Raw genomic sequence first — 11,214 nt, forward strand, 5'->3', positions numbered from 1 at the left:
ACATGGTGGAAGATATAATGGAAGTATTCATGGATGACTTTTCAGTTTTTGGTACATCTTTTGATCATTGTTTGCATAACTTAGATCTTGTTTTGCAGAGATGTGAAGATAAAAATCTAGTCCTGAACTGGGAGAAGTGTCATTTCATGGTTCAAGAAGGGATCGTGCTAGGCCATAGAGTGTCATCTAAAGGAATTGAGGTGGATTGAGCCAAAATTGCAACCATAGAAAAACTACCACCTCCAAAGAATGTGAAGGGAATCAAAAGTTTTCTGGGACATGCGAGATTTTATAGAAGATTTATCAAGGATTTTTCTAAACTCTCTAAACCTTTATGTAATCTTCTTGAGAAAAATTCTGCATTTGACTTTGATGTTATTTGTTTGCAGGCCTTTAATGCACTCAAGGAGAAGCTAATTTCAGCACCAATTGTGATTGTGCCTGATTGGAGTCAACCTTTTGAAGTTCTGTGCGATGCAAGTGACTTTGCAATTGGAGCAGTGTTGGGGCAAAGGCGACACAAGCTGTTTAGAGCCATCTATTATGCAAGCCGGACATTGAATGAAGCTCAATTGAATTATACGACAACTGAGAAGGAGATGCTTGCTGTGGTATTTGCTTGTGATAAATTTCGGTCTTACCTCATTGGGACAAAGGTGATAGTGTTCACTGATCATGCAGCACTTCGCTATTTGTTTGGCAAGAAGGATGCTAAGCCAAGGCTAATTCGTTGGATCCTCCTTCTTCAAGAATTTGACTTAGAGATTCGAGACAAGAAAGGAAGTAAAAATTTAGTGGCTAACCATCTTTCTCGGTTAGAGCAAGAGGAAGAAAGACCAGATTCAGTAGTCCAAGAGGCATTCCCTGATCAACAATTGTTTGTATGTGAGATCAAGTTTCCGTGGTATGCTGATATAGTTAACTATCTAGCTTGTAAAGTTTTACCACCTGATCTTACTTATCATCAACGTAAGAAATTTTTGCATGATGTGAATTAATATCTATGGGATGAGCCTTTGTTGTTCAAAAGATGCCCTGATCAAATCATTAGAAGATGTGTGCCAGAAGAAGAGATGCAAGACATCCTCCATCATTGCCCTTCATCATCATATGGAGGACACTTTGGAGCCACCCGTGCAGCTAAGGTACTTCAAAGTGGGTTCTATTGGCCTTCGATTTTCCGTGATAGTTACACTTTGGTGAAAACTTGTGACCGATGCCAACGTATGGGAAATATTTCAAGGCATCATGAGTTACCACTGAAAGGTATCTTAGAAGTTGAGTTGTTTGATGTTTGGGGAATAGATTTTATGGGGCCTTTTCCTCCTTCTTTTGGTTTTGCTTATATCTTATTAGTAGTTGACTATGTGTCAAAATGGGTGGAAGCAATTGCTACAACAACAAATGATGCAAAGGTAGTGCTCAAATTTCTGCACAAGAACATATTCACAAGATTTGGCACTCCACGAGCTATTATTAGTGATGAAGGGACTCACTTTTGCAACAAGTTGTTTGAGAATCTTCTTTCTAAATATGGTGTGAAGCACAAGATAACACTTGCTTACCATCCTCAAACTAATGGTCAAGCTGAAATTTCAAATAGAGAGATCAAGAACATCCTTGAGAAGACGGTCAAAATCAATAGGAAGGATTGGGTGAAGAAGCTTGATGATGCTTTGTGGGCATACTGTACAGCCTTTAAAACACCTATTGGGATGTCTCCATACCGATTAGTGTTTGGAAAGGCATGTCATCTTCCTGTAGAGTTGGAGCATAGAACTTATTGACCTGTAAAAAAGTTTAATTTTGATTTGAAGGCAGCAGGTGAAAAGCGACTTCTTCAATTGAATGAGATGGAAGAGTTCCGGAATGATGCATATGAAAATGCAAAGATCTATAAGGAAAAGAAGAAAAAGTGGCATGACAAACAGATTCTTAGGCGAGAGTTTGCTCCAGGACAACAAGTTTTACTCTTCAATTCACGACCGAAACTCTTTCCAGGAAAGTTGAAATCAAGATGGACGGATCCTTATACAATTCATGAAGTTTTCTCTTTTGGAGCAGTAGATTTGAAGGACAAGATAGGGAATATTTTCAGAGTTAATGGTCAGCGGTTGAAGCACTACTATGGAGAGCAAATGGAGAGGAACTATGCATTTATTCCTCTTGGAGATCTTAATTGATGATGATTGAAAAGTCTGGCTGTAGACTTTAAAACAAGCACTTATGGGAGGCAACCCATAGATCTATCTTTCATTCTTTCATTTATTTTATTATCTTTATTTATTTAAGTTTTAATAAATTGGTTTTTGATGCAGGTTTATTTAGCATGAACAAAGAGCTGAAAAATTCTAATCCACAGAAGATTCACCATGAAACCAGGGAAGTTCCTTTATTTCTTCAATCCTTTTTACTTTTGCATTACAATGAGGACATTGTTTAGTTTAAGTTTGGGGTTGTAAACTCCTATAATCATTTGATCCTCTTGTTTTCTAAGTCTTGGGTTGTTGATGGGTTGTCTGATTCTCTTACCAAGCATGCATTGGAGTAAGATTGAATTCTCTATGACTCTGAAATTTGTGATTGAAGATGGTTTTGAGAAAAATTTTCAAAAATTTCTTTTATGTCAAGTGAAGTTTTGTGGGTACTTTGGTTTAAATCTTTGACCTTGAACACAATTGAGCACATAGTCGTTTTTCTCTTATTCCATTTTGCTTATGAAGAGAATAAGTTGAATTAATTGAAAGAGGGAGGTTCGATTTTGCTTTGCTCTAGAATCCGTTGATGGGTCCTTGAGGCGAAATCCTAGTTGAGACCAAATATTAGAGAAATGATCTAGGCATTTCTTTGGCATAACCAAAAAGCTTTCCCAGCCGTCCTAAATGTCATGCCATCATTACATGGTGTGTTTCCATAGTCAACCCCCTTGAGCCTTCATAAGCCTTTATTTATTCTTTGAACTACATAAACCATGCCAGCTCTAAGCCTAAAAAACAATGAATCTACCTTTGATAGTTTGAGAAAATACTTTGGTGGAGAGTTACATTTAAAAGAGAAAAATTGGTTTCATGAGGAACCGTATTATGTTTGCTTTGTTTGATCAAATAAGAAGAAGAAAAAGAAGAAGAAAGGAAGTGACTGAAAAAAAAAAGAAGAAGAAGAAGAAGAAGAAGAAAAGAGAAAGAAAAAGAAAAAGAAGTCGTTAAGCGGAGTGTGAATTACCTCAAATTTTGTTAAGGGAATTATTGGTATTACATCAGTGATTACAGCAATAATAATGCCACAAGTATGAGCATATTGCCAAGAAAGAGCTATGATTTGAATCATGTGGGTTTCTCTTTTAATGTTCTTTTCACTAAGTATTTTTCCAGTTTGAATTGATTTTCCATATCCAATTCTTTCTTAACCCTCACCCTGTGGCCTATCATTACAACCTTATTAAAGACCTTTTGATCTCTGATTTTGGTGTTGACTACATTAGTGGAGAGGATTTCTGAAAATTGGACTTATGGGGTTAAGTTTTAAGAGAATTCTTCTGATTTTGGTTGTTCTACTTTTATCTGAGTTTGCAGGTGGTTTGAGGTTAAATTGGCTATATCACACACACACTCAAGGTCTTAGCTTTAGGTTGAAGTAAACGCCTAACTCTTGCTTGACAAATTGCAAAATTTTTGATTGATTTTCCTGCCATCTTTGATGTTAAAAGAGTAAGATACTAGAGATGAAATCTAAATTCATAAAAGCTTGGTGAGTGATGATACTTCTCTTTCGGGTCGAGTCGATATTGCCTAAACTATCATTTGCTTTTCTTTTTGTTTGAGGACAAACAAAGTTGTAAGTTTGGGGATATTTGATGACTTGCAAAATTTCATATTCCAGATTTTACAAGTTCGCTCGAGCGGAGGCTTTTGGCTGCTCGAGCGAATTCAGGCAGATTCAAATGCTCGACTGCCGCTCGACAGGGAGCTCGAGCGGGTTGCTGAAAAACAAAGATCGCTCGAGCAGAGACATTGGACACTCGAGCAAAATCAGGCAGAGTCGAATGCTCGACGTGCGCTCGATAGGACGCTCGAGCGAAATCAAGCAAAGTCGAACGCTCGATGCGCGCTCGACACCCCGCTCGAGCGAACATCGTATTTTGATAGATTTAAGGTTTTCTGCCGTCACACCATATAAAAGGAATTTTTCACTCTAGGGCCACGACTTTTGACTGGAGAACACTTTTTGGGACAGAAAAACATAGCTAGAGGGATTCAAATCATCTTTTTTTTTTTTTGAGGAAATTCCAATTATTGCACATACGTTGGAATCATACACGAGCACGGACGGGAAAAAAGCGTTGAATTGTTCCCTTGAGCTTTTGAAGACGAGTTGCGGCTGCAAGGAGGATTTTTCAGTGTTTATTTTTCTTCCAATCTTCTCAGAACAATTATGGTGAATTCGTTTATGTTGAATTCCATTTCTAGCATGAGCTAAATTTACTTTATTCTAGGAAAACGATGTAACCTATTTCCGAACTATGCTTGTTTGTCTATGCTAATTTAATGCAATTCTCTCTTTGTTTATCTGATTTATTCTGAGTTTATTGCTTCTAATTAACTGGCCATTGATTAGATGATAATTAATCTTGTGATTTGCTATCGAAAGAGGGAATCATAGGGTAGATCTTGGATATTTCAGCATAGGTAAGTATAGAGATCAAAAGACTTGTATGAACCTATGTAGTAATTAAATCTTTGGTCTTATTGGGTCCTTGATTATTGAATTTGCATATTCTTGTGTGAATTAATAACCAAGAGTCAATTCCAATTGACTATCGAAAGAGGCTTTTGGATGAATTAGAGATTTGCTAATAGACAAAAGAGATTTAAATTAAGTTAGCTGGATGAGAAAAGCATAGTGAAAAATTAGGTGAAATCGATTTCCTAGAAGTTTTCTTCCCCATTAAGTTGATCTTCGAACGTCAGTTTTGTTTCCTTTGCATATTTCCCTTTGAGTTGATCTTAGTTTAATTTGCAACTACAAAAATCTTAGTGATTCCTCTAGATAAAATCAAGTTTAGTATAATTTTGGTATTTGGCATAAGTAAGGTACCAATCCCTGAGGACGATACTCTTCTTATTACTTTACTATAAAACTAGGATACTGTGCACTTGCAGTTTTGCACCGGTCACGTACCTGGCCAGGCCATCCTCTAGTCCCCGCCACTCTAGGGACCACGGAGTCGACACAACAGCGTTACCGTATCGTGCAATCCGGTCGTCTTCCTGCGACAACCCAAGGGATGTCACTCAGTATTATCCACTCCCGAGTGACCAGAGGAGCTCCACCGAGATAATAACCCATCCCGGCTTGGGCTCGTGAGACACACACACCCAAAAACCATTTACGCCAATAAAACGGGATTTTCTCGATTAAAATAAAATGCACAAATATGCAATATGCAACGCACACCTCATGGCACGAATAACCAACCAATTCACAAACAAACATAACCAAGCACTCTGTCCTCAAACCATCCAACCCCCGAACTCCTCGGACTCAGTCTGGAATCAGCCAACCAACAGATAAATATTTATTGAATGAGTAAAATATATTTAAATCTAAAAGTATAGTTTGGAAAATACTTACAACGCTATATGGTATTTTTAGAAAGCTCGCGGAGTTGCAAACGGCGGAAGGAAAGCAACGTAACAGTGAAATTTCACTGTGGTCGTGGGTCGTAAATTACCCACTTTTGAACGGGGACAAACCAAGGCTCGAGATTGATAGGGAATGGTCTAAGGATGTTTATGAAGCTAGTGGAAGTGGAGTTTGGCCATGGGTGGCGGCGAAAATGGTGGTTGAAGGGTTGAAATGTCCAAAACGGAAACTAGCTCATGGGAGCTGTTCCGGCGACTGTTAGAGGCTGAAAATGGGTGGGTTAGGACGGCAAGGAGTCGGTGATGAAATGGTGAAGAGGTGGTGGTCGGAGGTGGAGCGACGGCAGCAGATCGGAGCAAAAACCGTGTGGCTTGATGGGCTTTTTTCGGCTAAACGGCGGCTCCGTTGGTGGTGAAAATTTGTGGGGTGGTTCACCGGAGGGAGGGGAAGAAAATGGTGGGGGTGGTGTGCTGCACGGTGGCCGGCAGCGGTGGGTCTGGGTGCAAGGGGTGATCGGCGTGAAGGAGAGGGGAGAGAGAGAGAAGACGCACGGGGGGGGTCGCGCGGGAGGGAAATGGAAAAAGAAAGAAAAAGAAAAAGAAAAAAGAAAGAAAAGAGAAAAAGGGAAAAAAGGGAAAAGAAAAGATGGAGGGAATAAATGAGGTCCAATCCTCACTCCGGAAACCAAAACAGATCTACGAAAACGAGATTAAAAACCGTAAAACGACTAAATAAATAAAACACAACAGCAAATAAATAAAAACCAATTTAAAATGCAATAAATCAATATATTAATTAAATTAAAAACAACCCTTCAGTGAAAATACACGTAAAAGCGGGTCGTCACATCTGATTTTTTTCCAACTCCTCCTCCTCCATTATACTAAAAACACCAGAGTCCTCCCCATTCACCTTATTGTCATGCTCCTCCGGCAATTTAGTTTCTTTTTCTTGTCTTTCCTCGTGCAATCCTTTTCCCTTAACACGCCATTCCTCAAACTTTTCTTGAATTTTGGGTGCTCTATCAATTAGACCCGGCTTTGCCATCCCTGTCCTACATACATTCTCCAAGTGCCCCTGTCGACGGCATCGCTTACAATAAAAACTTTGCTTCTCATATCTCACCTCTTGCCAAATAGTCTTATTTGCTAAAACAACAATAGGGAAGCCTTGGACTTGTTCCTCCAGTAAATCAATTTCCACACATAACCTAGCACCTGAGGCCCTAGTCTTATTAAGAGTTGCATTGTCAGTGCCTAAAAAACGTCCAAGCCTTGTTTCCAATATCTGTAAACAATATGTCCGATACATGTGCAACAGTAGCCCTAGCAAGAACACCCATTGTGGGGCCAAAGAGGGTTCTTTCTTCAAATCAAAATCTTTGGTCCATCTAAACAAGCGAAATACACACCATTCTAAGACCCTTCCTTCTCTCGACTATGCATGAATAAAATCACGTTCCGATTGTAAATTTAAAAACACATGATGTGCATCCATGAAGCTAATCATTGGGATTTCAAGCAGTCCCCACGTTTTAATCACCGCCAGCCTTATGGAATCAATGGATGGATGAGAATGTAGAAATTTCAACACCAACGCATGCCAAAACTCCTCCACAGCTCGTGTCATCTCAACCTCAGAGAAAACAAAACCTTGTTGGCCATCAACCTCCACAAGATACCTCATCGACAACTTGAAGCTAGGCACTAGTGAAGGTTTAGAAACGGCATGGGCATAAGATATTGGCTGATCTGAGATCCCCGCCAATGTAGAGGACACCAGAGGGGCGACGGTAGGAACCCTACACGTGAAAAGAGATTGCAATGTCGAAAACAGTCTTTCTGAACTTTACGAAGCAGTTTTTCTCAAACACATGACATGAACTTGAATCATAACATGAACATGAACTTGAAACATAACATGGACGTGAACTTGAAACATAACATGGACGTGAACTTGAAGCTTAACATGGACGTGAACTTGAAGCTTGACATGAACGTAAACTTGAACATAACGTAACATGAAACATGAATGAATTTGGAATCTTATTCAATAGACTTAATTAATAAAGTGACCATATGGGTGTTACACGGGTATTCTTGAGCCTCGTGTCCCTACCGATTACTGCATCACAACACAAGTATCTATACTAGCTATAAGTGTGTCAATACGTACTCCAAAGTTGTTGTGGCCCTATACTTCATGCTCCATAGTTGTTATGGCCCCATGAATTGTTTGTGCCACACTTGTTGTGAACACACATAAAATAAAATATGGCTCCATCAGCGTTAGTCCTAGCACGCTCTGGTGACTGGCTAATTAGGCTCAATTCACAACTTGTTGACTGTACTTCATCAACCCAGGGAATTTCACACCTATTTGGAGACTTCAATGTGAACAAAGGAGTTCCACTAGGATATTACCCCATCCTAGCACTTAGGGTCATGATTGACATGAATAGCTTAACATGACTATTCTCGAGATACAGAAATTGTATTTGAGACAGGACCTGACATGAATATGAAAGGACAGAAGTCTTGACGTAGCATAACGTGACAAGAACATAAGATGATAGACATGACGTACTTTGAGACATTAACATAACAAAAAATATTTCATAACATGGCATACATGTAACAGACAACATCTTGTAACATGGCATAACATGTAACAGACAATATTTTGTAACATGGCATGACATATGACAGAATATATTGTATAACAGATAAGTATTTCATGACAAAATAATTTATGTAATAGATAAACATGTGATGACATGGCATGGCATGACATATATAACAACATACAAATATAAACTGTAGTTCCCTTACCCATTATGCCTACACAGTAACTGATAGTAAGTTAAGAGTTAACTTACCTCGATCGTTACCTTCTATGAGAATAAAGTGCGAAATACGACGAACTAAAAATAGTGATTTTAAAAATTAAAAATTTAATCACTAACAATTAGATGCATGAAAACAAGCTAACTTAGAGTAAAATTACCATTTTACTTTCTACATGTAGGAAAATGACTATTTTACCCTTAGCTTAAGGATTTCACATCCTAACTCCAAAAATTTTCTAAATTTACATTCATCATGTAAATTTTGTCCTAAACTCAAATATCAACTCAGAAAAATTTAAAACAAATCACAACTATGAAGAACACACTATGGCTGAAACATCCATAGGCCATTTCTCTTGATTTTTGTTGCAATTCCTTCCAACTTCCAAACTCATGCTTAAACCAAAATTTTACAACAAAGATCTTCCTACCCTAAGTTTAAACCTATACTTAAAATATCCATTTAGAAAAAGCTAATAATCAGCACCCAACTTTTTTTTGTAAAAAGATACAAACTCTTGAATCACAAGCTTTGACCCTAAATCAAAACATCTCCAAGAATTCTAAAAAATCAAATCTTACTTCTAACACATTCATAACATCATCCTAAGATCAACCACGCTTTAGATCATAAAAAAAAAGTCACCATCACAAAATAACACTTGGAGTTTTTGGTTTTACACTTAATCCAAAAACAGAAATATCACATGACTTAAAAAGATGAGATCTTCAAACTAAAATATCACATGGTTTTAAAATGTGTCCTACAGAAGATCCAACCATTAAACTTAAAATCACATGCCTAAAACTCAATAAAACATGGATCTAATCCAAAAACATCAAATCTTAGGCCTAACCAAAATCCTCTTGCACATAAAACTCATATCTTTAAAACTAATACTAAATATCTTCAAAATAACATCCTAACATGAAAATAAGAGACTTAGTATCAGCATATTAAAATATCAAAGCCTTTAGAGTAAGATCAAACCATGAAATATTCAAACTTTCTAAAAACAAAAACTGTTTTTCCACTTTCAGTTTTCAAGTTTCTAGATCTAAGAAAATCTATCATCAAAATTTTTATTCATGCTATAAAACCTCAATTAAAACTCATGAACATATGCTAACAATACTCCATAAAATTTACGGACCAAGATATGTCCATTAGCTTGGTCAAAAACTCCAAAACATAACATACTCTCCAGTTTTACGCCTAGAATGACCTTTCCTTGGTTAAAAATACTTTTGACCAATCAAATGAGCACTAATTGAGATGAATAAGATATCCAAGAAAACTAAACTCAAATACAAACAACTTTTAGGAAGGATTTTTTGTGTGAAAATACCTACAAAGGGTATAAATCTCCATGCAAAAAGACCCAGAAATCTACTTTAGAGAGCTCTTTTGGGTTTCTCTCTAAGAACGGGGTGAATAAATGATGAAAGGGAAATAAATGTGTCTTGCACGACTTTAGACATCTGGAGGGGGGATATATGGGCTTAAATGACCCTTGATTGGAGGTGGCTATGTGACATAAAGTGGGGAATAGTGCGGGGAAAAGGACTGCCTGCAGAAGCTGTGAGGTATGGAGGTTGATAAGGTGGATTTCTCCTTCACATCAATGCACTATTGGCTGCAGCCAAGGGCAGTGGATGGTCGGCCATGTGGGGGAGGAAACGTCTTCTAGAAGCTTTGCCAAGGTGGCCAAATTCATGGGCCTTGGTGGGCCTCAACCAAGTGGGCTTCAATTTGGGGTTTAAAGGAGGTTTGGTTAGGGTTTGAGATGCTCTCAAGCCCAAATCCAAATTTTCTTGGACCAATCAAATTTCCAAGGTTTAAAAGGTTGGATAATGATGTCATAACAAGGATTTTATGAATTAATAGCATGTGGAAGTAATTTAATCAAGGGATTAAACACAACGCTAGAAATCGGATCAAAAGGGGTTTGGAGGCCAACTTTAGGGTTTAGAGAAACCGTTTAGGGTTTTGGTTTTCAACCAAGTTTTTGGGGTTTCAATTGATTTCCAACCATTTAGGATATCACTACGGTTGAAACCCTCTTTGGTTTGGCACAATTTGGTTGATAAGATGAAAAACGTTTTGCTTAGATGGCAAGATCTCACGCCTCGATTTCCTTCACAAATTCATCTTATGGTTTCTCTTTGTGCCAAGTATCTAATACTATTTACTATGTGTGGCTAAGATCTTACCAAGTATCCAAATAAAACTTCTCTAACCTAATTTGGACAGTCCACAATGTGATTTTAAAATCACTGCACTTAGTACGCTTATCGAGGTTAATATTCACTCCAAAAAATGCTTAGTAAACTTAGTACTGAAAAATCCCAAATATTCATATAACCTACAGTAAAAATAGTTTACCAAAACTCAACCCCAAAGTTCTCCAAAAAATAATTTCACAGTTTCAAACACGCGTTTCATCTGAAATTATGAAAATCGGTTATTGAGCCATAAAATCCTAAATAATCAACTGAGTCTAGTGGCACAAACCATCATGTATTCTGACACTTCTAACTATCTCAAATAATTAAAATAGCATTTCTGACACTATAGTGAGTGATAACATTGACTATGTTAACAGACTAAAACTTATACGATCAATTGATTCGTGAAAACTTACGAGATTTTCACGATGTCCCTAAAGTCTATAGAAATTACACCATTGAATTTCTAGCAAGATGTTATAATATATACTTGT

The sequence above is a fragment of the Carya illinoinensis genome, chromosome 12, assembly GCF_018687715.1.
Source record: "Carya illinoinensis cultivar Pawnee chromosome 12, C.illinoinensisPawnee_v1, whole genome shotgun sequence".
In the NCBI taxonomy this organism is placed as follows: domain Eukaryota; kingdom Viridiplantae; phylum Streptophyta; class Magnoliopsida; order Fagales; family Juglandaceae; genus Carya; species Carya illinoinensis.